This window comes from Castor canadensis, chromosome 1 (assembly GCF_047511655.1).
Source record: "Castor canadensis chromosome 1, mCasCan1.hap1v2, whole genome shotgun sequence".
NCBI lineage: Eukaryota > Metazoa > Chordata > Mammalia > Rodentia > Castoridae > Castor > Castor canadensis.
In genome coordinates, this window is record NC_133386.1 from 177,185,890 (window position 1) to 177,212,389 (window position 26,500).

The window sequence follows — 26,500 nt, forward strand, 5'->3', positions numbered from 1 at the left end:
AGGTTACTCCAGGGGCACCTTCATGTTTATTGCAGAGCTAGTCACAAAAGCCGAGTTGTGGAAACAGCCAAGATGCCCCACTACTGATGAATGGATCAAGAAAATGTGGTATTTATACACAATGGAATTTTACTCAGTCATGAAGAAAAATGAAATCTTATCATTCACAAGTAAATGGATAGAACTGGAGAACATCATCCTGAGTGAGGTTAGCCAGGCTCAGAAGACCAAAAATCTTACATTCCCCCTCATATGAGGACTTTAGATCTAGGGCAAAGGCAGTAATGTTGTTGGATTTGGGTCACACGTTAAGGGGAGAGCACATATGGGAGAGATGAGGATATGTAGGAAACCCAAAACTTGAAAGTGTTTGATGTCTCCACTGCAGAGGAGCTAATACAGCGATCCTAAAGTGACAGAGGTCAATATGGGAAGGTGACCGGGAAGTAGAGTTCAGGTAGAGATGAATCAATTCAGTTTGTAATACATTTGTGCATGAAAGCAATGCTAGCAATCTGTCTATATAGCTATCCTTATCTCAACTAGCAAAAATGGTATGTCTTTCTTGTTATTGCTTATGTCTACTCTTCAACAAAACTGGAGGTGAGGAGAAAACAGGTTCTGCCTGGACGTGAGGGTGGTGGTGGGGAGACGGAAGGGGTGGGGGGTAAGGGGGAGAAATGACCTAAACAATGCATGCACATATGAACAAATGAATAAAGAAAAAAGACCCAGTACCACTAGAAAGAGAGAAAGAAGGAAGGAAGAAAGGAAGGAAAGAAAGGAGGAGGGAGGGGGGAAGGGGAGAGGGAAGAAGGAAGGAAGGAAAGAAAGAGAAAAGGCAATGGAAGTAATACTTCTCTTCTGCACATCTTGACTGTATTAACGTCAATATCCTAGTTGTATTATTTTTTGTCAAGATATTGTCATTAGGTGTAAAGAAGAACAGGAGAATCAGGATCTCTCTGTGTTGTTTCTTACATCTACCTGTGAATGTGCAATTATTTCAAAATAAAAACTTTAATTACAAATTCAGACTGTGCCTCTGGCAGGCATCCAGACCTCTGAAGAGACAATTCTAGTGTGAATCTAAGCCATCAACTGTCATCCTGACTGTGAGCAAGAGACGGAAATACTGCAGCACATTGACTACAGGATGAGGTGCATACTGCAAGATGGCAGGGTATTCATCCAAACCTTCAAAGCTTTCAACAATCATGTGCATTTCTCCCTCTGTGACTATGATTAATTAAGGAAGAGCAAGTCAATGAACTCTGAACAAGCAGAGAGGGAGGGGAAGTAAGTCCTCAGTCTTGTTCTACTATGAGGGGTGTTCCTTGTCCCAGTGACAGTAGAAAGACCTCTTCCCAAAGAGGTCTAAATGCCACTTTCTGGAACTTCTGGGGGCCCAGGAATTGTCAGGACTTTTGGCAGTGGGATCCCAGCTGTTGTTCACATTCTCCAGGCTCCTACAGGATGTGCTGTACCAGTCTGGAGGGTTGATAAGCCCATCACAATAGGTGATGACCACACAAGGAAGGGGAAGTGTTGCAGTTACTGCAGCTTCTGCCACAACCAGTATTGCAGGGGTCCTCACCCAGTACCCACTGGATCATGGGGGTCACCCACTGCATTATGGATCTGCTTCCCGGCATGAAGCCTCCCATGGGTCTCCCAGTGAGGATCCCCCTCAAAGAAGGAACTTCAGTGAGCATGTCCCTATGTGGATGCAGGCCCTCTCCTAGGGATGTGAGGCCTTCTTTGACCCTTGGCCAGAGAGTTATGGAAGTAGCTCCATGGAGGCATGGGATCAATTCTCCAGGGCCACATTACCACAGACCCATCTGATTGTTATGCTGCTGTTTCCAAAGTCTCACTGGAATTTGTGGATTCTTTTATATTTATTTATTTGTTCATTTATTCACATGTGCATGCATTGTTTGGGTCATTTCTCCACCCTGCCCCCCTCCCCCCACTTCTCAGTTTCAGGCAGGTCCCGTTCTGCCCTTGTGACTGATTTTGTTGAAGGAAAGACATAAACATAATAAGAAAGACAAAGCTTTTTTGGTAGTTGAGTTGAGGGTAGCTATAGAGAAAGATTCTTACTATTGCTCTAATGTACCCATGTGTTACGACCCATGTTGATTCAAATCTACCTGATCTTTACATTGGTTCCTAATCCCCTGCTAGTGATAACCTGTCGTTTTAAGGTTTCTGTATTAGTTCCTTTGGAGTGGGGACATCAAATGCTTTCATGTTTTGGGTTTCTACCTATTCCTATATCTCCTGTATGTGCTCTCCCCTTTTCTTGTGATCCAAGTCCAACAACATTGCTGCATTTGCCCTAGATCTAAAGTCCACATATGAGGGAGAATATATGATTTTTGGTCTTTTGAGCCTGGCTGACCTCGCTCAGAATGATGTTCTCCAGTTTTATCCATTTACCTGAAAATGATAAGATTTCATTTTTCTTTATGGCTGCATAAAATTCCATCGTGTATAAATACCACATCTTCTTGATCCATTCATCAGTAGTGGGACATTTTGGTTGTTCCCATAACTTGGCTATTGTGAATAGTGCTGCAATAAACATGGGTGTACAGGTACCTCTGCAGTAACCTGTGTTGCATTTCTTTCAGGGCCTTCTCCCCAAGAAATGTGTTCACCAAGGTTCTTGACTCATCTTGGCCCGCCTCAGATACTTGCCTATTTCCTGAAAGGCTATATATAGTCCTTTTCTTTTCTGTGGCCTATAAAACTGGTTCATGAAAAACTCTTAAGATATACTAAAGAATTCAACCATCAACAATTTCTCATCTTATACTGGTACTGTTTAGCAATTGCATTAATTCTCTTAGTTGATTTTAAGGAAAACAGTGTGGTTTCCAGTCATGCTATTGAAGTGGCCATGGTTTCTGCTACATTCTCTTATAAGGTACTTTTTGATGCTCCTTGATTAAGCCAAGAGTGGCATTGAGCCAAAAATTAGGCAAGTCTTAGTATAGTCAGAATCTAGGATCTCAGTGATCAGAGAAGTTGAACCAATCAGGTCTCTCTTGAAAATTTTAAATGTATCTCTCTTTAAATATAGATATAAGGAATAGAATTTATGGTCACTATTAAGTTACTATCTCTAAATTCAAATCCATCCTCCTCTATTTTGCTTTTAGATTCTGGGACTAGGTGTGTACTCACACATCTATCCTTCTTCATCTGGCTTTCTGTTTCTGTTAATACAAGGAGCTAAATGGAGACTGATGAGGTTGAGAGAAAGAAGTGTTCTGCTTCCTGTTCCTAATAGTATAACTCTACACAGTGATTGTTTCCATTTTGTACTGTTTCCTAACATTCCATAAACAGCCTAATTGTCCATTTCTCCAGATACAATAGTACTTATCTGGTTGGTATCCTTTTCTCAGAGTTGTAATCCCAACTGTGTCTGTGGATTCCCTATAGTTCTTTAGATCATACATAGATTACCTCAACAGCATCTTTCACAACAAATTTTGAGTCTTAGCTCCATGAAGCCCAAGTTCCTGCAAGATCAGAAGGCTGGCAGCCTCTCTTTAAAAAAACTGATTTAAAAAATCAGTTCTCTGATCTACATAATTGTCTGCTCAGCTTCTGAAGTTCCACTTCTGAAGTTCCACTACCTTTCCAGACATAACCCCACAAAATACTCCTGCATACCAGTTCTGCAAGGCCCCTCCTTCAGTACTGTAAATTCTCATGATCCCAAACTCTTATTTCTTGTCCCTGAAGCCAGGATAGGCATTTCCTGCCATTACTGCTTCTGTGATTTCTGAGTGTGCTTTTCTAGTTTTCCAATAACTGATTAACCATTCTTAAGTAATTCTGCTAAAACACCTGGTGCATTTTCTGTTTCCGAAATGTAACCTGAAAGACCAAGGTAGTTATGGCAAGAGTCAAAGCTGATTAAAGGAAAAGTGGTTAGAGGGACCATGGAAAGCTAGGAAGCTATGTGAGAGGTGAAGTTTTAAGACCAGAAAATATAAGATGAATAAGCAAACTAATCAGAAGCAAGAAGATGAGAAGAAATAATGAAACAAAAGTCCAAAGAGAAGTAGAGTTACATCTAAAAAGTGGATAAAATCTCCGATGCTCATGACAATGACACAAATACATATTAATCTTCTAGAATTGCCTTTTTACTTTCTCTTCTTGCTTTCTGATTCTCTTTCCATTCTAGCCCTTGTGTGTTGCCAGAATAATACCCTTTTGTCTTGGACCACTCAGTGGAATCTTCCTTCCCTCTAAACTAAATGATCTCACTGAAACAACATTTCCCTCTGTATAAATGTATAGAATAAAGGACTATGTTTTAAGGTAAAGTAGATAATCACCTATGGTTTTAAAAGAAAGAAAGCAAGCCTCAAACCTCTTCTGTCTTTTTAATTCATGCTTTCTTGAGTACCTGATACCTTGTCTTTACCATGGCTTCATTATCTTTAACAGCACTTCACACTCTACAAACACTTATGTATTTATGCTCTTATGCAAGTCTCAAAGACAGAGAGAGAGAGAGAGAGAGAGAGGGAGAGAGAAATGGTCTCCCTGAAGATTGGTTAACATAGCTACCACGTAGTTTTATCTGCAAAATGTGATGGAATTGAAGAAAGTGTTCTGGGAAGACCACTTGAGTTATGAATGCAGGATAGATAACTAATATTCATGCAATCCAGAGAGAACTAAATATTAACAGGAAAGTGAATCAGAAACTTCCTTTACCTTGGTTCTAGGTTCACTTGTAACATTTCTACTTACCCCTTTAAAACAGCATAAATGATTCAATAAAGTACTTGCAAGTTAAAATGGCAAGTACACATGTCTAACTTGCCATCAATGGTGCTTAATGTCACTGAAGTTTGAACTTTTTCTTTTCTTTTAACACAGTGAAACCCACAGATGAATAAATAGACTGTTTGAATTTTGCAGAGCTGGATGGCTTTTGTTCCTAGGCTTGGGTTGCCTTGACTCTTGATGGTACAACTTTTTTTTGACAGAGGATGCTTAAACCCATGCCCCAGCTCACACACTGTCATTTGTTTTAAGTCACTTGCATTTTCATTCCTCCTCATAGGTTCATTCAGGCAAGTACAACTTTCTCAGTATCCCAACAGAAAACATTTCCATGCTGTCACCACATCAGGCTTTCACTAGGTCTTCAAAGGAAGAATAAAATGTCAGCTACCCTCCCCATATTAATTGTTCCATATTAATGGCCCAATGGTTGCCCAGGTTCAAAAAAAGGGGGGTGTATCACCATTTATCTGCTTGGCTCAATCTAAGTCCTGGGCAGGCCAATTTGCCACTCTCAACTCCCAGGGCAGCACACAGGAACATCTGTTTCAGGAACAGTTTGACTCCTGCCTTTCCACATAAATCACCACTAGTAAAAGTTTTATGAGGTGTGTACTTTTTCTTCCTGCTTCTCCCTTTGTAACTGACTGAAGCCCAAATAAACAAGATAAAATGGTCAGACATTTAGCCATATGGTGGTATCCACATGTGTAAGTATGGGAGGGAAGAGAAGCTGTCCACTGTACCAAAGGAACAGTTACAATTTTCTGAAATGTAATTAACGACCCCATAGTCAATTGATCTTTGAAAGATTCTCATAGAATAAATTACACTTCTCACTTACCTACAGCAAATTGTCCATGGACCAGTTTCCTATTTGCCAAACTTGAATCCAGTTAATTTATTGAGATTCCAAAGTGGTTTCAGAATGTTTCCATAATGTTAAACTACATAGGTTATCCTTGCTCTTCCAATAGCCACTATATCAAATAAAACAAAAAGATATAATTAGGACTATATAATGTCTAAAAAATGCTAGTTGATTTTCTTCCATAACTTACTCTAAAAATAAGTGATCACTGTTATAATTTGTAAAATAGAAAGGCATAGGAAGAAAGTTTAAAAAAACATTTCTCCCATTTACACATTCATTCCAATATTTCTCATCTATAATTGTTTCCTTATTTTGGATTTTCCTTTGAACTGTTTGTAACACTGTTGGTTCTCTTATTGGCGAATGAATTTTGAAAAGTCTCTAGCATCTGTTCATCTTATAAATGTATGACTTGTGATTTCATCTGTTTTGAAAATGGTCTTTGACCATTTTTAAATTCTATGGGAGATAGGTAATGTGGAATATATTTTATAGACAAGGCTTAGTAGGGTCCCATGACTTTCCTGAGGGTCAAATGTACACCTCTTTACTATTAAACACTATGCTTGATGAGAGCTCCAAAGTTGAATAAGATTGTGTCTAATTTTAAGCTGAAGGAGACCAGAGTAAATCTTTATTGAGGGTTGCCTATGAATAAATCACTTCCATATATACCCAGGAATTAAAAATCCTTTGACAAATCCTCACTATCTCAAATTTACTTGCGATATGGGATGTTGAACTCAAATAAACCCAAGCTGTGCTATACTTCTTACTATCTGAACTCACTCTATGAACTCCTGCTAACTAAATTGAGGAACCAATGGATTTGTATACAGAGAGATACTTTATTACTTTTAAGCCTTAAAGTCTCCTTGTGAGGTAAGCATTCTTCCCATTTTTGAAGATAAGAAAAGTGAGGTGCTGAGAAAGTAATGTTAAAAAAAAATCAAGGCACTTTAGGATAGGAGATAACAGCATCACAGCACTACCCCCTCATTTTGTAGATTGGAGAAGGACTGCAGGAGACACAGTGACTTCAGAATATCACATCCAAGTAGGTGACTCTCCCTATGTGTTGCTTTTGCCTTCTACTGCATCATTCCAATGTTCCAATTATCAGGGACCAATACTAAAGGATAATGAACCTCATGTCAGTCAGAATCAGTGAGAGATGAGAGGACAAATGCTTAAAACTTGTTTAAGGTTTACAGAAGGCCTCAAAGCTCTCTTTCCAACCTCTTATTTCTAGCTATATGTTTATCCAGCTGTATGAATACTACTTTAATCTTATAATATGAATATTATAATTATGGATTTATGAATTTCATACCTAGCAATACTATACATTAATTTTGATATCCACAATAAGACAAAGGTCATCCAAAAGGTCAAGTTCCTTTGTGGCTGGTTTAAATCAAATCAAGAAGGGAACCATGTTTTCTAATGTCAATATGGAATAAAAATAGAACACATCTGACTTATTGTTAAGAATATGGAAAGTCATCAAATATTGAATTCTCTTCAGTAGAAATAATTTCAAATTATTGGATTCACATGATCAAAAGACAATACTAGATGAGTTGTTGGTGGTGAAATGTTTAAAAGCCATTTTCTATATTCTATACTTTCCCAAGACCTCTAAGGTCTCTAGAGACTGTTGTATGGGGTAGCTTTAAACCTTGCTCAGAAATTCATGTAAAAGTTCCTCTTGTCAGTCACCCTATGCTGAGTGTGTCTGACAATTTGGGCAGGTCTCAGAATCTCTGGCAGAGTACACATCTTTAGTGGATTAGAGTTTCAGTCTGTAATCTTTTGAGCTCACTTACTCATAACTACTAAATCTTCAAGATCAAACAGATTCCATTTTTCTTTTTGTCTACCCCCCACCAATGCTGATTTTTCTCCTCTCTTTTTACATAAGCATCTCTGTGAGGAAACCAGAGTCATAAGAAATGAATGAATAAACTTACTCTATATCACCTTGTAATAAGCATAACAATAAGAGATGCCACTTGTTATTAATGTCACATCTTCTTATTGAAGGGTGAGAGTGCTTGTATCATAAAAGCAGCAATAAGTTTCAAAAAGCAACACATTTATTGCATGATGACCTCCATCTTTCTGTCCTTTCAGCCATGCAAAACACGCTTCTCACATTGAGCTGATTTTGTTTCAGGCCTTCACACCCTCCAGAGACTTTTGCTTGGGAAATTTACAACCTTCTGTTCCTTTCTAAGGCATCAAAATTCTAATGAAATTGTGTGCTATGTAAACCTATGCTAATTTCAGTCATTATGCAGATGTCCGTGTGTACTGCAGGTTTATAACTAAAAGTGTTATTTTTTCTCTAGAGTCAAAGGTATTCGTTGAGCTGCTGATCTTCTTGTTTAAAATATAGTCCATACATCATTAGACCACCAAACAGAATCCCCTAGAGAAGTTGGTGATTTCAGCAATGTTGAATTGCAGCTTGTGTTTGAAAATGAATGATGGAAATGCACTCTAAAGAAATTTAGCATTTTAATTAATCATAATCTTCTACCTTTGTGCATTTAGATATTTCTGCTTTTGTTTTCATTTCATAGGTCCATTTGACTGCCTCTAAATTACCAGCTGTAGTAAGTATTTCCCATTGGTTGTTCCATATAATTCTCTAGACAGTGTGAAAGTATCTACCTGGGATACATCACTTTCAAACAGGAGGAAACACATTTTTAGTGAAGCTACAAGACATTGCCATGGTTATACAGCTACTAACTCATTTCACAAGTATTAAAACTTATACCTGTCGTCATGTTCTTTTCCAATTACACTGAAGGTACTGTTACTTAAAAATATTGACAGGAGGGAAAGAGGTAAGTGTAATTGAGGTATATTGCATACATGTGAAGAAGTGTCAGAAATAAACTCCTCTGTACAAATAACATATGCTAATAAAAATAAAAATGGACAAATATCGAGTCTAGTGATTGATCTAAGCTGGACCTTTCTTGTGTTGATTATTAATAAATGTTTAGATGTGAGTGTGTGCTACATAGCCTAAGATGCTTAACAGAGCATGGAGTTTCCTCACGGACAAACACATTTAGCTTTGTGTCCATTAAAGTCTATGATATCAATGTAATGGATTAACGTCAAAGAACTAAATGATAAATTCAGATTTATCAAATGGAAGTAGGGTGCAGATAGATGGCTTCTTAAATGTACTCAATCACTGTGGTCTTTCCAAATGACTGAGTTAATATTTCCTAGACAACTAAAGTATATTATTAAAACAAAGGAAATTATCTTGCAGTAAACACTAGATTCAGGACAAACACTAACTTTTCTTTACATGTGTCCTACAGGTAATGGGAATGATGAGATTTTGGGGGTTTTGGACCTTTATATATAGCTCATTGCATTCTTCACCCCTGCCCACACACTGTCCAGGCTGGAGTTGGATGAGGTGCATGAAAGTCTACAGCATAGTGCTTCATGCTATGACTCTTATATAGAACTCTTCTCACCAGCTTCCTTTTTGATAGCAGGTCTGTCTTAGGGTTCCATTCTAACTAGGGGTGCATTCTACATCTCCAGTAGACATTTTGTACTGTAGTGTTGTTGATTCTGCTGAAAATATCACAAAGAAAGAGTCTAGGGAGATGAGAACATGGCTATTTCCTGACTGTTATGATCCAGAGCACACTGCATTCCCCTGGGACTTGAGCCTGGCTTTCAATAAATGCTATCATCTTTATACATTTTGTTCAGTCCTTTTCTGATAGTTTCTTTTTGCCAATTTACATAATTATTTCTACAAGAATGTACCTTTACTCTTTAAATGTGAATATATAATTTATGATATAAGCTAAAGCAGGAATATTAATGTTAAAAACAGAAACTTTGCCTGGCACTGGTGGGTCATGTCTGTATTACTAGCTAATCAGGAGGCAAAGGTCAGGAGGATAGTGGTTCAGAGCCAGCCCTGGCAAATAGTTCATGATCCGTCATGAAAAAAAATACAAAAAAGAACTGGTGGAGTGGCTCAAGGTGTAGACCCTGTGTTCAAGCCCCAATACTGCAAAAAAAAGGGGGGAAAACAGAAACTTTGCAAATTATATCTCCAAAGATAATAAATTTAATAAGCATCATAAGACCCAAAGTACTAACCATAAAAAAGAAGGAATGTTTTGTCTTCTAATATTGTTTTGCTGAATGTCAATGAATAAGGGAAAATTTTATTTCATTTAGGTCTTCAGTGTTCCCAATCTCAATGGGACTTTTTGAATAAACAGACTATCAGGAACCAAATTATTGTATTTATAATGATAGTATTCTATCAGGCATCTTCAGTAAGGGGTATGATAAATAATCATAACAAATGTAACCAAATAAAAATGTGTCATTCTATTGATTCAAAAAAGGAACTGATACCAGTGTGTATCTTGCTTTCATTTCATTCCTACCATCTACTTCATAGTGGTTTGAAACAAAAATTTAAGTTTAAATATAATTATGTTATTAGAGTTATATAATCAAGTCCTACCTTCCTACAGAAACACCAGAAAATATGTGCAAAGCATGTTATTGGTTACAAACTATTTTAGCTACGTTTTCAGGATAAGTTTAACTTTAAGGAAAATCATAGCTTTTTTTTTCATTTCTTAGTTCTATGTGACAAAAAATAACATTATAATCATTTGTATACAGTGCAAAATCATATGTAGCTTATGTCCAGACTGTCAATCATTGACTTTCTCTGAGTTTGTTTGCTCATTTCTAAAAGAGGATAATAATAGCACTTAACTAAAGGGGGAGCTGTTAACATTAATTGAGATAACCTACGAGAAGCAAAAAGCTCTACTCTGACATATGATAATTTTCCATTAGTAGTAGCTACTATTTTTCACTTAATCAGCAAGCATTTTTTGAATGCCAACTAATTGAGAAACAACATACTGTGTTGGGAAACATGCAGATAAAATAACAATCTTCTGTGATTAATTGTTAAGATTCTGTGAATCAATTCTGCAATCCTTTTGTTTCACAAAACTCTAATTTCAAATATCAAGCATAAGAAAACCATAGCATTCACATAGAGCATTACATAAAGGAATCCATATTCCAAAGAAATTTATTTAGACCTGACTGAGCAAGGAGTGATGAAACAGTTATAGCATAAGCAAGTCCACAGATGGTCAGTCTGTGTGCTACACAGGCCTGCTCTGAGCTGTCACAGACACCCAACAAATGGAGACTTACATTTATGTTTAATCCTGTCATTTTGGTGTTGGCCTGCAAGGTTAGTTTCAAAATTAAAGTTCTTGGATTCCTTGAAGTTTTGTACTGAAATGAGGGGATACAGGGAGTAACAGTCCTCTCCCTTTAGCCCTTTATAAAGTCCATCTCTGTATATAAGATCCCATATGAATGCAAGGACCCTATACTGGAGACAACATGTCCAAGCTCCAACCACACACTGCATGCAAGCCACCCTTGGGTTTAGGGGTAAACATTAACTTGATGAGGGCTGCTCTCAGCAAGATATACCATGGGAAATGTCCCATATATACCTTGAAAAAGAGTTGGAGTGGAGAATCAAGGGTCTTAATAAAAATAAAAAAGAAGCGTGGTATAGAAGATATTTCGGTATTAACTGCATTAAGTCCATATTTATGAAAAGGAAATTAGCTAAAGAAATATAGTCTGAGTCCTTTTAAAAGGTAGGACCCAGGCTATGAGTTGCTTGCTGGAATCTTAACAGAGTAGTGGTGTTCTAATGAGGGTCACACCTCTAGAATCTGACCACAGGGGTTCAAATTCTGGTTCTTTTATTTATCAGGTAAGAAAACTTGGACCAGTTTATAACAATGGTGCCCACTTTCTTTATTAGTAAAAGAAAACAATATATAGTATCAAGACAACAATGATTTCAGAGAACAAAAGTGGTTCTATTTTTGAAATTTGGCAAGGGTGAACATTTTATTTCTGGTAGGGTCCTTTCAATTTAGTCTAGTAACATAATTGCATATAAACCATGGAAAATAAATTCTAGTGCAAATGAAATCAGTCTGTTATCTGCACTTCTGTTTTTGCAACACTATTCACAATAGTCAAAAAAAGGAAACAAACATGTCCATCAACTGATGAATGGGCTAAAAATGATACAAATATAAAATAGAATACTCTTCAGCCATAATGAAGAATGAAATTCTGTCATTTGCAATGACGTGAATGGACATGGAGAGCATTATGTTAAGGGAAATATTTCAGGGAGAGAAAGACAAGCACCGCACGATCTCGTTAATAGGTGAAATAATTTACTCAACCATGAAGAAGAATGAAATCTCATCATTTGTAAGTAAATGGATGGAACTGAAGAACATCATCTTATTGAAGTTAGCCAGGTTCAGAAGACCAAAAATCGTATGTTCTCCCTCATATGCAGACTTTGATCTAAAACAAATGCAGTAATATTATTAGACTTGCGGGAGAGCACATACAGGAAGAATAGGGAAAGATAGGAAACCCAAAACTTGAAAGTGTTTGATGCGTCCACTGTAGAGAAGTTAATATAGTAACCTTAAAATGACAGAGGTCACCATGGGAAGATTACCCGGAAGTAGTGAAGAGGTCTGGTAGTGATTAAACAATTCGGGTTGTAATATACATGTGCATGGAAGCAATGCTAGGAATCTCTCTGTATAGCTATCCTACGTCAAGCTAGCAAAAACACTATGTCTTTCCTGTTATTGTTTACATCTTCCTTCCAACAAAATTGGAGAAGAGGGCAGAACAGGTTCTGCCTGGAAGTGAGGAGGGGGGAGAGGGGGGAGATGGGACCAGGGGAGAGAAATGGCCCAAACAATGTATGCACATATGAATAAATGAATTTTTAAAAAAAGAAAAAAAATCCCCTAGGGCATGGTGAGCATTTTTCATCTGTTTTTTGCCCATTTGGATTTCTTCCTTTGAAAAATTTCTGTTTAGTTCACTTGCCACTTCTTTATTGGTTCATTGATTTTTGGAGAGTTTAGATTTTTGAGATCCTTATATATTCTGGTTATCAGTTCTTTGATGTATAGCTAGCAAAAATTTTCTCCCATTCTGTGAGTAGTAGTCTTTTTAATTTAGAGACCATTTCTTTTTTTGTGCAGATACTTTTTAAGTTCATGTGTCCTATTTGTCCATCCTTTCTCTTAGTTGCTGGACCACTTGAGTTCTACTGAGAAAGTCCTTGCCTAAATCTATTGCCTCCAGAGTATTCGCTGCTCTTTTCTGTACTAACTGCAAAGTTTCAGGTCTGATATTAAGGTCCTTGATCCACTTTGAGTTGATACTAGTGCAGGGTAATAGGTATGTATCTAGTTTTAGTTTTCTGCAGGCAGATAACCACTTTTCCCAACATTTGTTGAAGAGGCTGCCTTTTCTCCATCATATGTTTTTGGTGCCTTTGTCAAAAATAAGGTGTGTGTAGCTGTGTAGATTCATATCCAGGTCCCTTATTCTGTTCCACTGGTCTTCATATCTGTTTTTGTACCAGGTTGTTTTTACAAATGCTGGCAAGAATGTGGGGAAAAAGGAAACCTCATACACTGCTGGTGGGAATGTAAGCTAATACAACCACTTTGGAAAACAATATGGAGGCTTCCTTAAAAACTAAGCATGGATCTGCCATATGATCCAGCAATCCCATTCCTAGGGATATATTCAAAGGAATGCAACTCAGGTTATTACAAAGGCACCTACATGTCCATGTTTATTGCAGCACTATTCCCAATAGCTAAGGTATGGAAACAGCCAAGATGCCTCACTCCTGATGAATGGATTAAGAAAATGTGGTATTTATATACAATGGAACTTTATTCAGCCATAATGAAGAATGAAATTTTGTCATTTGCAAGTAAATGGACGGAACTGGAGAACATCATCTTAAGCGAAGTTAGCCAGGCTCATAAGGCCAAAAATCACATGTTCTCCCTCATATGCAGATTATAGACCTAAAACAAAAGCAGTAATATTATTGGACATGGAATACACACTAAGGGGAGAACGTGCATGGGAGGAATAAGGGAAAGGGAAGGAAACTTAAAACTTGAATGTGGTTGATGTGCTCCCTGTAGAGGAGCAAATATAGTAATCTTAAACTGGCAAAGGCCACTATGGGAAGGGGACTAGGAAGTAGTGAAGAGGTCTGGTAGAGATGAACTAATGTGGGTTTTAACACACAAGTGAATGGAAGCAGCACGAGGAAATCTCTGTGTATAGCTATCTTTATCTCAAACTACCAAAAACACTATGTCTTTCTTTTTATCTCTTATGTTTTCTCTTCAACAAAATTGGAGAACAAGAGGTTCTGCTCCAAAGCAGGAGTGGGGAGAGGTAACACAAACAATGTATACACATGTGAATAAATGTAAAAATGATGAAATAAAATAATACATAAGTATTTTTATACTTAATTTATAGAAAATAATTAGATAGCCTTCATTTTATGAATGAATAAATAGTAGGTATCACAGGTAGATGATGGAAATGTCATGTCTGCATTAGTGCAAAAAATATACATGGTGAACAGACAATGTGCTTCCAGATAGCAATTACTTCTATCCTGGTTTCCTTTGCCTGGCAAGGAGAGGAAGTCATCTTTGGAGTAATAAGAAATCAACTGTAGCTACAAAATCCTATTTTTTTACACAAGGGGATATAAAATAAATATGAAAAAATGATAGCATTTACTTCAGTAGTGGGTGTATAAGTCGCTACATGTTTTGCAATATCTCAAAAACTTACTTTTAATACAATTGGGTGAGCCAGCTTTATCAACAGTTCCTTAGGGCAAGAGGAAAATTTTTACCTCTAGTATCTGTATTTAAATACACATAAGAATTGATATTTTTCCATACACAGGAAACACATGCATACATTTGATACTGTTGTGTTGCTATCCAATAACCTTAAATTAAAAAAAATTTATATTGGAAAACTTTCCCAACTGAAAAATGATGAGCCTTTAGAGATTCAAAAGCAGATGGTAATCAATCAAATTTCAGAGTTACATATATTATCCTACCCAGGGAAATATCAAAATAGCCAAATTTCTCCTCAGGTGCCTCTAAATAGTTGTGAATGAGCACTTTAAAAAATTTAACCAAAGATGGAGAAAGCACTCTGGATTCAAATTGTCATCAATAATATTTACAAGATAATACTTAACTTTCCTTTAGGACAAAATACATGCCACTTTTCTAGTCACAGATGTACGCTATTCAAAAATGTAGTTACACTCATCACAAAATTCTGACTTTAGAAGAAGTTAGTATTTTCAAAATCATCACCATATGTTAGAGCCAGAGGCTCTTTCTAAATTAATTATTTAGTATTTTTTTGCAAATATCTTTACCTTCATGTTAAGAGGGAAAAAAGGAATAAAATTGGTTTTTTCACATTCTATGAGGAACTCAATAAAAATGGAGACAACACATTATTCGATGTAACAGTACTTAAATCTATAAATTGTACTTATATACATATACTTACAAACACAGTGTATGTGCAGTGCTGAGAATTGAACCCAGGGCTTTGTGCATAGTAAGCAATTGCTCTACTTCTGAGCTGTACCAAAGTCCCTGCTTTTTCTTTTGAAAAAGGACTCAGACAATATAAAAACAAAAATCTGTGTTCCACCAGTTAGCTACATAAATTCAATTGATCTATTGTCCTCATGGTGAGTAGACACTGAGGTGACCCCTGCCCCATGAGTCAAGGTCTTAAATAATCCATTCCCTTTCAGTATAGGCAGATTCTGTCTCTTGCTTTTAGCTATCATTACTATGTTGACGGAGATTGGACAGTCCCTCTGTGAGTGTGTTACATTAGATATGACTGCAGTTTAACAGACTGTAACAAGAGAGTCTCCTGCTGGGATTTAGGAAGCAATATTGTAACAGGGTCTGGAAGGGGAACTTTAATACCTTCTAAGAGCCTAGAGTGTCATCTGGCTGATTGTTGGTAATAAACAGGACCTCAGTGTCCTAACTGCAAGAAAATCTATTATATGCCAACCACCAGGAAACCTGTGAAGAAGACTACACATCTAAAAAGGGAAGACAGCCTTATCAATCTCTCAATTGCAGTCTTATGCAGAGGAACCAGTTAAACTGTCCTTGCATGGTTCTGTGATATAATAAATGTATGCCATGCTATCCACTTAAATTTGAGTAAATTGTTATGCAAAGATGAAATGAAACCCCTCCCCCACTTGTTAAAGGTTTGGATTATCAACAGTTCTAAACCCTTAGTGTGCAGCACAATAGCTCAAGTATTTTTATTTTCGTTAACACATAGGTCTGGACCTGAGTGAATTGGTTAATCAGAATTTTGGGAGATGAGGCTGAAATATACTGCATTTTTAAAGATCCCCATGTGATTTGGATGACACTGATCTGATACAATCCCTTGTAGTTTATAAATATATTGTAGTTTATAAATCCCTTGTAGTTTGTAAATGACATTTGGCTTCTGGTATGTGTTGCACTTGCTTCTTGCCATTTCCATGTAAAGTAAATCATAAATCACACATGATATTTGCTTTAACTTCAAAGACAAATTTTAAAGCAGGGAAAGTTATGTTTGTAAATGTATCTACTTGGACTATCTTCCAGACCAATATGTCTTCAACCAGTGTGGTCATTTATGTTGAGAGAGAAAGAGAGAGACAGAGAGAGAGAGATGTAAGATGTGTTTTTAAATGAAACCCACACACAAATAGTGGCTGCAACTGAAGATAGTGGGTAAGGCACATTTTAATACAATTTCTACTGACTGTTTTTTTATACCAATCTCTGAATGAAACTGTTGCTCAGCATCATTAATCTATAATGAGAGAGGAAAATACTAGCAAGAAAAGAAGAAAGTAAACCTTGGAGAACTCTTAGTTATACATTATGGTTCAGTCTTATTTACATTTTACAACTAACCACCCAATGAAATATATATATATATATATGTATATATATATATATATATATGAGAGAGAGAGAGAGAGAGAGAGAGATTTCTCTCCCTTCATCCATTTCTAATTTATGTTTGTCCCAAAGCCAAAATACTCTAGAGAAAGAATGTGGAATTGTGCAGCTGGATGAATTGATTTTTGGTTTTTGTCTTCAAGGTAAAGGATTAAAGGGGACAGACAGAGCATCAATGGTAACTTATAAGGGCAAGCACCTGAGTGAGTTTTGGTCCTTGGTTTGATGTGCTAACCTCAATAACCCTGTTAAAAAATTCTATGGGTGTTGTGTTTCTAAAGACAAATATAAATCTTGAACAGTTTTGCATTCTGGGTTGCCCTCTTTTCAAATAAGGTCAACCCACTTTATTGACAGATTTCTTTGAGCTGATTATCGCTTTAAAAAAAAAGCCAAATGAATGAATAAGTAAATTAATTAATGGACCTCTTTTTTCTCTCTACTAATCTACTAATCATTCAGAATTTACAATATCCATCAATGAATTTTTAGGAGTTCGGAAAGTGACCTGCTGCAATTCAAATAGAGCTTTCCTTTTATTGAGGCAACAATAAATAAAAATAACTAATAAAAGGGAAGAACTAAATACCTTGTAGTTTTTTTTTTCATAGTGAAAGAATTCTCAGAGACTCTTTTCTTCTGTTTGTAGATTTCATGTCAATAAGACTGGGTTTGGGAATCCTTAGGCGACACTTCAAGCAAAAAACATGTTCTCCTTGTTTTTTTTCCTCTCATTTTGTTCCTTTACTCTTATACCCTCCACTGTCCTTTCCAAATTCTATGTCGATGTGACAAGTTCTAGTTGCCTTTAAAATAAAGATTGATCTTTACTTAGCACTCATGTGTTCTTCAATAAGTAGGACTTATTGATGTGTTCAATCAGTCTTAGTTACACTTAGTACCTCTTAGAATGACTTGAGATTGGAATCTCACACTTCAAATTCCAATTGACTGTGCCATTTAGCACTTTGAAGAGGAGTGTCATCCGCCACTTCAGAGGAACAATCTATTGGAGGGGAACATTTATCACCTCTTGCATAATCCTTATAAAATCAGCTGAATTTTACACAATATTTTAGCAAAATGTTAAAATAATGGAGGTGGAGTAGTGCTCAGGAACCACATTCTGATACTTTTTTGCCTTTCTTCACCAAGAATATTTATATTCTGCTTAAGACTGGTGTAAAGGCTGGCTGTCAAGCATAGCATTGATATTGTAATAATACCTAAGACATAATTGAGTTTATCAGTTTATCAACTACAGGAGGATATCCATTTATATTATTTGCAAAAAAAAAAAAATACTGAATTTCAGTGAAGTGTAGTAACTCACCCAAAATCAAACTGAGAAAATGGCATTATTGGTCTTCTACCCTATGTGAAACAGCACTTCACTAACTTATTTCAAGACAAATATATTATTTTCAGGGTCCTTGTAATACCTTCCATAATACATTGCTTTTGAGGAGTTATTGTAATCTTTCTTCTTCTAAATATCCTTTTCTATCCCTTTTTCTATCTGTATATCCATTGCTCAGTTCAGAAAAAAGACCGTTCCTAGGAAACATCATCCTTTAAATTCAAGAAGACTTAATAAATGCCAAGCAATTTTGTGCTGGTACACTGTCTTTTTCTTCATATGTCCTGGGAAGGACTGAACATAAAACCTTGCTGGTGTTATTTTGCTAGTAGCAAAATAACAGTCTGGGAAAGTTTTAAAGAAAAAAAAAACACTAGAACAAGGTTAGTTCGAGAAGAACTAATTTAGAAGGTAATGCACATGCACAGGAAAATAATGCAAGTCAACTCCCTGTATAGCTATCCTTATCTCAACTAGCAAAAACCCTTGGTCCTTCCTATTATTGCTTATACTCTCTCTACAACAAAATTAGAGATAAGGGCAAAACAGTTTCTGTGGGTAGCGAGGGGGTAGGGAGGGAGAGGGAGGGAGTGAAGTGGTAAGGGAGGGAGCAGGGGGAAGGGGGGAGAAATGACCCCAACATTGTATGCACATATAAGTAACATAAAAAAAACATATTTTATTTTTTGGCTTTGTTTGGATTATGGGACTGCAGTTTGCACAAAGAAAGCTTAGGCACAAATCCAATATATAAAGGAGATAAGTAGTTACCAACTGTGTATGAAGAATGTCAAATAGTCTGCCATCCCTTTAACTCTTTCCTCAACTGAGGTGATTGAAGGAGTTCCAAATGAAACCCATGAGATCCTCACTGAATAGTCTGAGATCCAAAGATGTACATTATATATGGATAGTTAATGGTTATAACAAAAGACATCTGTGCTGGATGCCAAGACACCAGTGTGGCTGGGCTGGGGATATAGGTGTATAGTCCTTGCCTAGCATATGTAAGGCACTAGGTTTGATCCCCAGCACTGTAAAAAATGTTGCTTATAGGATCAATGCACTAACTGTATGTTTATGAACCATAACTTTTTTGAGTGTGAGTTGATGAGTTCCTCATTTTCTCTATCAGTTACATCAAATCTCAGTCATCATTGAAGATACCAAAAGTCACTGTCCCAGCATATACTCTCACAACAAGCAATGCAAAACACAGAATATATCTTAGCTCACTTAAGTCATTTGTGTCAGGTCAAGCAAACTAATGCAGAAAATTGGTACTCGATCATGTGGTTCTTAAACCTTTGAAACTTGTATGTGGCAGAATTTGTAGAGGTGAGCTAGAAAAGGCCTAGAATGTGAGAAGCAGAGCTTAATGGTAAATTATGGTGGGAGGACAGAAGTGTGGAACGACAAGACTTGAATGTGCCTTTGTCGTAGGTATGAGTCATGACAGAAGTAACAACATTCTTAGAAAACCACTTAGAGTTTCTTATTATTTTCCTCTTCCAACCACACGTACAGCTTTAAACCAGCATCCCTTTCTGATTTTTATCAATCTAGGTTAGTTTACCTTCCTATCATCTCTGTGGTAACAATGTCTTCCCTTATCACAGAATATTCATGATTTACTTATATTTCTCTCCAGCTGCTGAGCTACATGGATCTCAAAGACAGCCAACACATTTTTAATACCAAATTTGATATCTGACCTAGTAGGTATGTAAAAACTCAATAAATATTTAGGGAGTGATAACATGTTTCACTGTCTCCTTGGATGCAGTTGAAGTTTTTAAAATTTGTATTTATCATACATGAATAATACAAGGGAGATTTATTGTGAAAATTCTATGGAGGTATATGTATCCTGTGCTTGGTATATGCCACCCCTTTTCAAAGAGTATTTGGTGGAGTTTCATTATATATATGTATATATATATATATATATGCATATATATATACATATATATGTATATATGCATGTACAATATATATATAATTCTGATTTTTAACCATTATAAAATTCATTGTAGTAGGATAATCTTGCTAAAAATAACTAAGCCAAAATCTCTGAATTCAAAGAAAAGTCTGACCTGCATCTCATATATTGATCATGTGAACAGAAAATTTTTAGCTGTAGCAGCCTGAATTTAGGTATACCTAAAATTCAAATGAATCCTCATAATGCCCACCCACACAATTCTCAAGAGTCACTATCAACTTATTTACAAAGAGCAAGTACATTTTCTATAGAACAAAATACAATTTCTGAAACACAAAATGTAACTTATGGAGACCTATTATTTAATGGCAACTCCCAGAATCTGTGTCAGGAATTCCAGTAGATCAAAAGGCCAACTAAAAGATGAAGATGGAAGAATCTTAACTTTTTGGCTGCTCTTAAGGGAGTAACAAATCTTTTATGGCAGCTTGCAAGACAGTTTGATATGTTTCTGTAGTTGCTTCATGCCTCTCCGGGTTCTTCTGAATCAATACTTGTCCAATTCTGTGTATGGTTTCACAGAATCCATAGAATGCAGAGTTAGATGGAACTCTGGAGATTATCTAATTTAACTTCCCACACTTTGGGAATTCCCTCCATGACAGTTTTTAAAACCAGTGAGGAAATATCATCAGGCAGATTTCCAGATTTGAAACAGCTACAATTATTGGAAAAGATGTTTGCTTCTATTCATTCTTTTTTATTTCTTTTATGTTTCACCAACATGTGCCTCCCTATAAATTACTTGTATTAAATACTGTTTTGCTTCTGAAAACACTGCAAAGTAAATTTTCCCCTTTGCTACTTGACAATTTTTTCTCAGGTCTATAAGATGCCAATTATTTCTCTTTTCAGTCCCTTTTTCAGATTGTATTCATCCAGTGTTATAACAGTCTTCCATGTTTTCCATACTCTGATTATCCTGACTAATTTGGCTTAGTACATTGCACATGGCTGAGCTACAAACAAGCAAACAAGACAATTAATAAACTTAGGGGAATTATGTTACCAAAACAATATCATGCTTGTTAATCCTAACAACATACTCTGGTTTCTCAGTCTTGCATAAAAAGGTATAACCCCTCAAGAAGAGCATTTTTTTTTCAATTCTCTGTAAAAGTGGGAGACTCATGAGCATTGAAGAAAGTAACCATGATGAGAAGTTTTTACTATTACTTCCCTGTGTTTCACATTCTTCTTTTTTTTTTTTCTGAGAAGGGAATTTAAATTTTCTTCATTCTTGTCTGTCTTGTCAACAGAAAACACAAACCTCTAACCTTACTTCAGGAAAATATGTCCACATAACTGAATACTGGTCAATGAGATACAAATGGAGATGCTTTAGAGATTTATAAGGACAGCTCTTTAAAGGGAAGGATAATACACATCTTTATATGTCCTTACTCTTCTCTCTGAAACATAGTCTCAAAATCTGGAGTTTCATCTGTTATTTTGGAACATGAGGATAAAGTATATGTTCCACGAATGGTAGAATATAGAGTTAGAAGAAGTCTGTATTCTTGATGGCTTTATGGAACTCCCAAAGCATTCTTCATGTGCCACTACTTACCATTCTTTAAGTGACATGATACAATATTGGTGAAGTGATTGGTTTTGCTAATCCTAGTGAAGTACTATTCCTTGCACAATAGTTCTCAATTGTTCAAATGACATCCCACGGGGTTTCTCAACAACTTTTTTCTTTTGTATCTTTGAGCCCATCATAAATTTAAAAATATTTCTAATATATGTATTTTATCTAGCTTAATTTTAATAAGCATATTATAAAAATAATCATATCAATTGATTATTAACATACATTTCAATATTTCTCATTAATTATATATGACCAAAGAAGATGCTCAATAACCCATATACTAAATGGTGAACTAATAGAGGCCTAGAATGTAGAATTTCATTTAAATTATAAATATGCAATACAAAATCATGAAAGAAAATTATATCATCCTATTCCCCCACTGGGTAATATTACCATCTAAATTATAAATGGATTTTAATTCATTTATAAGTTTAAAAAAGTTGACTGCTTCCTTCCATTTTCACAATCTAATATCTAGACAATTCTTAGGTATCTGAAGTCTGCTTTTCCACAAGCAATCAAAAGTTCTTTATATTGCCTAGTTCTATTTCCTGAAAACAGAGAAAATGTTAAGAAGCAGTCAACATTTATGATTTCACTGTTCTTTTCCCTTATAAATCACTTTATGATCAATGTTTAAGACATATGGTTTCATATCTCTCAAATAGATTTTATGTTAATATTCTTCCCTTTGAAGCACATAAGGGCTAACCTTCAAAGCAATGCTGAATATGAAAAATAAAGCAGAGGGCAAAACTCTGAACACCAGCTTAATTCTAATATCATTTAATGCTATGTTATTAGGTAACTTACTTCCCACTGTTGGGCCTCAGTTTGCAAAACTAGGGAATTAAGGCAGTTTATTTAAATTAAAGTTAAGGTATAAAACCATATTTAGAAATAGAAATTTTAACCACATATATAATTTTAAATTTTCTTTTAACAAGTAAAGAGAGAAAGATGATATATTTTATTCAATGAAATGTGGCCAAAGTAGTATTACTTTAACATGTAATCAGTATAAAAACAACTAATGAGATACCTTGCATTATAAATCTTCCAAACCTATTCTATCTTTTATATTTACAAGGCATCTGAAATTGAAGAGGCTCACATTTCAGATGTTCACTAGTCATGTGTGACCGTAGGTACAGCATTGGACACTACTGTTCAAATACAATCAGGTAGTACCTCATGGACATATGAAAAATCACCCACATCCTTTCATTGAATGGGGAGAGGTAGAAGAAGAACAGTGCCAGGACATTTTAAGTGGTGTTTGCCTAGGCTTTCACACCAGTCTAATGGAGAATAGAATGAAAATATTTAATATTCAGTAGAGAATGGGCACTGACAAATAAAAATAGACACTGGTCATATCAGAACAGATAAAATAAATGCATTCATGTGGAATGTAGTCCATGCCTTTTTATACATTCACCAAATCCAATTTTCACAAGTATTATTAAATAATCCTTTGATAACTGTCTTATAATTATACAATGCTCTTTTTGTGAAGGGACCTTGAATATTTTAATTTGTTGTAATCCACTAACTTATACAGTGAAAGATATATATATACATATATATGTATACATACACATGCACATATATATACACACACATACACATACATATATATATATATGGTAGAACTTCTACATGGGAAAATCTTTGGGATAACAATTTGGTAGTAAGAAATAAAGCATTGAAACTTTATTTGTATAAAATTTTACATAAATATGAGAGTGTTTATATTGTTCAATTAAAGCAGTGCAATTATTTAATAAGTATGGAGGTTGAGCATAAAACAACCTCACTATGTTGGACTCAGGACAAATCTATACTAAAGGGAAAAATGAATGGGAGTGTCTGCCATACAACAATTGCTTCATGAAAGTTTGGTTCTTACTCAGTGTCTCACACTAAACAGTGAGGCCATTAAGAATTACTTTTCAATCAGGTATCTTGGCTTAGAAACTCTTCCAAAAGTAGCTACCAATAAAATTACTAACCTATATTCTGATACCTGAGTTATCAACAAATATTTATTTAAATATTCTAGGCAAGATGGAGAATGAGCTGGATTACTGGCTGGTTTCCATCTCCAAAGGACATTCATCAATTGTGAGAAACTCTTAGCATACAGGTGGCTGCATCCAAGTGAGAGAAAGAAACAAGGACAAAAAATAGAATAATATTAGATGATATATGGATAATATAAGGATAATACAGGAAAGGTCATTCCAGCCATGTTCTCCAACTTTCCCACATTGGCTGCTACAGAAAAGATGGAAAAGGCTTCATGCACAGGATAAAGGTAGGGCAACACTGCTGTCTTGGTGAATACTAGGCAAAAATAAGTATAGAAAGACTGGACATCAATTAGCATTTTACATACCCTGACCACCTCCACACTCATGAAACTGTGCCATCAAAACATTCAAGGAAACAGACATTTCTATCATCTATACCTGCTGTTTTTAATGTAGGAAACAGGAACGCTTGTCCAAGATAGAATGCAATATTACTATAAACCTAATATCAGCTACTTATACAGATGACTCTATATTTGTCAAAATGGTTGACAAAGAAACCTTGAAAATCTTGTAACAAATGTTTGTGAAAAGTGGACAAAAAATTGCCATTAATAAGATGAATAAGTGATATCTAAAGAACAAGAGCAATTCTTAGGTGCGCAGGTTAAGAGGGAGAAGATATAAATGATGCCCCTCTCGCAGACAAATGTAGTGGTTTCATAATGGGGGAGGAAGTAGACCTCCCCCAACCAAAAAAGGTTGGTTCTGCATGAGATAGCGTAGAGATCCTGCTTATGACTGCAATCTCACTAGTGCTTTGCCCCCATAAAAAATAAATAGAAAAATTCACTTTCTACTGCTGAGAAAAATGAAGAAGTATGTCACAACCAAACTTTTGAAAGGGAAAAATGTATAGTGCCGAAATGGCAGGATTGCTACTTATAGGAAGTGGGTTTAAATGATCAGACCTATATAGCCTTAGAACCCAGAATTAGCAAACATTTGTAGCAAAACTAAGGCTAACACTGAAGCAACTGTTATAAACTGGAGTGATCATCATGAAACTTCAGTAAAAAAAAAAAATAAGCACATTATATAGATTACACAAAATGCCTACACTAATCAGAGAACAAGAGAGTGGATCAGGTTCTGCCAAGAACCTACATTTAGGGGCGGGGGGGATGGCCCAAACAATCTATGCACATGTGAGTAAATATAAAAATGATAAAATAAAAAAATAAATACCTACAATATATTACCACTATAATGAAAATTTAGCAGAGAGTACAAAGGTGTAGTAAAACAAAAATACTTTAAAACTAAAAAAATGAAAAAAAACTATACAAAATTTTATGGTTGTCAGTATTATAGGATGAAATAATTTACTAAAAATTAAAGAAATTGATCATATAATTGAATAAAGAACAAGGAAGTTGAAAATGAATCTAATAAAACTACTATATTTTAAGTGCAATCACAGAACCAGAAAAAGTTAAATTATGGAAACAAAATATCTAAGTTATGGAAACACCCAAGATGCTCCACAACTGATGAGCATCATCATCAGTTGTAGTATTTACATAATGGAATTTTATTCAGCCATAAAGAAGAATGAAATCTTGTTATTTGCTGGTAAATAGATGGAACATCATTGTAAGTAAAGTTATCCAGGTTCTAAAAGCTAAAGACCACATGTTTTGTCTCATATGTATATAAGTATAAACAGGTCATACTAAGGAGGTCATAGGGAGTGAGGGTAAAAGAAAGAAGCAAAAAAGTGAATATGGTGGATGTACTTTCTATACAAGAATGAATATAGAATTTTTAAACATGTTGAAATCACCATAAGAAGTGGACTAAGGTGGAAAGGAGAAAAATAGAGGGATGAACCAATTCAGGTTATAATACATATATACATGGAAATGTCTCAATAAAATTACTTGTATAGCTATTATAAACAAACAAAAATGTCTTTTTTCAAAAATTGAGAACAGGAAGGTAAAAAACAATTTCCTTTGTGGGGATTGGCACCAGTAGGAGGAGGGAGGATATAAGGAAAGGGCGTAGGAGGGTGAAAATAATGTAAATACCATGTACTTATATATGAAAATGGAAGTATGAGACATGTTGAAATGATTCCAGGAATGGGGGAAGGGTAGATAAAGGAGGATGATGGAGGGTGTGAATTCAACTATGATATACTGTAAGAACTTTTGTAATGTCACAATGTACCCCAAGTACAACAATAATACAAAAGGAGGAAAAACAAAAATAAAGACATGAAACCAATTAAATAAAATACATAAAGTAATGTCAACCTAGAATTCTATACTCAGTTGTTACTCCTCATCAGAAAATAATAGTATAGGCTAGGTGTAGTGATGGACACCTGTAACTATAATCTCACTACTGAGGGGGTGGAAATCAGCAAGACTGGTTTGAGGCTGGCTGAGACAAAGTGTTAGTAAGACCCTATCTCAACAAAGAAGTAAGGCATGGTTGTACATGCCTATGATCCCGACTATACAGATTGCCTTCCACTAGTCTCAGACAAAAACATGAGGCACTATTTACAAAATAACTAAAGAAAAAAAGGGCTGGGGACAAGACACAAGTGGTGGAGTATCTGCATAACAAGCATAAAGCCCTAAGTTGAAACTCCAGTACTGCCAAAAAAGAAAAAGAAAAAAGCACTACAGGCAACAGGCAAAGTTAGTTGATAAACAATATACAGGAAGGAAATACTATAATGTAAAAATGATGCATGTAAAGAAATTTGCGTTTTTCAT

At 35.6% G+C, this 26,500-nt stretch overlaps 1 protein-coding gene and 1 pseudogene across 10 annotated transcripts in view; one reads left to right on the plus strand and one right to left on the minus strand.

The window, feature by feature from the left end:
- Positions 1 to 1,657, plus strand: part of LOC109703446 (uncharacterized) — a 96,166-nt pseudogene extending 94,509 nt beyond the window's left edge.
- Lrrc4c (leucine rich repeat containing 4C) overlaps positions 1 to 26,500 on the minus strand; it is a 1,195,224-nt gene that overhangs the window by 491,963 nt on the left and 676,761 nt on the right. For 5 of the 10 annotated variants that reach the window (XR_012436659.1, XM_074044633.1, XM_074044631.1 and 2 more), the window contains 2 exons: positions 12,010 to 12,136; positions 5,666 to 5,801 (listed from right to left, as the gene is read on the minus strand). The gene's annotated coding sequence lies outside the window, so the exon portion shown is untranslated. The remainder of the gene's footprint in view (positions 1 to 5,665; positions 5,802 to 12,009; positions 12,137 to 26,500) is intronic. The other 5 variants (XM_074044635.1, XM_074044634.1, XM_074044630.1 and 2 more) reach the window with 1 other exon arrangement.